We start from the raw sequence: 1,061 nt of genomic DNA on the forward strand, positions 1-1,061 counted from the left end.
GAAGGAGTGGATCACACACTCGAGAGAGCGGAAGTAGAACGGGAGTAGAGTCTTGCACAGAGCGAATTATTCACAGAGCGAATTGGCTAACAGACGAGCCTGGGACGCAGTGCACGTGAGCAACATGTTTAATGACAGCAAGTGGACAGTGACAACGGTGAGTTCATACACTAAGAGTGACTTTAGTTTTCTCTTCTGACCATCATGCAGCTATTCATTTAGTCATAGAGTGAAATTAGTTGCATAGTTGAGCATCTAGTGCTAACTAATAGGCTACTAGACGAGCCTGGTGCTCGCGCCGGCTGCGTGGGCCGGAGGACAGAGGACAGCCGCGGTTGTCCTCCTCTGTTCTCTTGTTCTCCGGCTCACAGAGACTCTGCGGAGCACCAGGCTCGGCCCCGTGGCTCACGCTCCTCGACGGCTCCGTCACGAGACGTCGATGGGCTACCGACGGAGAGGCTCCATTATTGATTCAGGGTTGCTCAAAGTTAACCTGGAAAGAAGCACAAGTTCCTTAGACCATTTGATTAAACAAAACAAAGGCCAGACGTGTCGTTGATCACATGAACTTCTGCACAGATTGATCTCTGAAGACACAGCTCCTTCCTCTGACCCATTTCGAAGACTGACCATTTCTAACAAACAAAAAAGCTTTTTCATGATCACCATAACTTAGGTCTGTCTCAGGAGTTGAAGTCCTTCATGAAAATGATGTTTTGTAACCGTTGAATGTCAAAGGTGAACACACCTGTAAGTGGTTGTTGTGGCCGAGAGGTTAAGGCGATGGATTAGAAATCCATTGGGGTCTCCCCGCGCAGGTTTGAGTCCTGCCGACAACGATAAAATTATTGACCCAGGGTTGCTAAAAGTTAACTTAGAAAGAAGCATGCATGGGTTCGAATCCCATTCTCGGATTGTTTGTTAGTTCTTATTCCACTTCTTACAAGCAGGCTTTTCAAACAATGACTTTGTTGCAATATTTTTATTTGCCTACACAAAGTTCATTTGGGCGATTGAATCTATCATGAAGAATTTTGAGTGTGACTTCAGGCTAATGTGAA

The 1,061-nt window shown here is 46.2% G+C and overlaps 1 non-coding gene across 1 annotated transcript; it reads left to right on the top strand.

Moving 5' to 3' along the window:
* Positions 1-757: 757 nt before the first annotated feature.
* trnas-aga (transfer RNA serine (anticodon AGA)) lies at positions 758-839 on the top strand. Its single transcript has one exon. It is a non-coding gene; the product is annotated as a tRNA-Ser (tRNA).
* Positions 840-1,061: the final 222 nt, after the last annotated feature.

The sequence above is a fragment of the Odontesthes bonariensis genome, chromosome 11 (assembly GCF_027942865.1).
Source record: "Odontesthes bonariensis isolate fOdoBon6 chromosome 11, fOdoBon6.hap1, whole genome shotgun sequence".
Classification (NCBI taxonomy): domain Eukaryota; kingdom Metazoa; phylum Chordata; class Actinopteri; order Atheriniformes; family Atherinopsidae; genus Odontesthes; species Odontesthes bonariensis.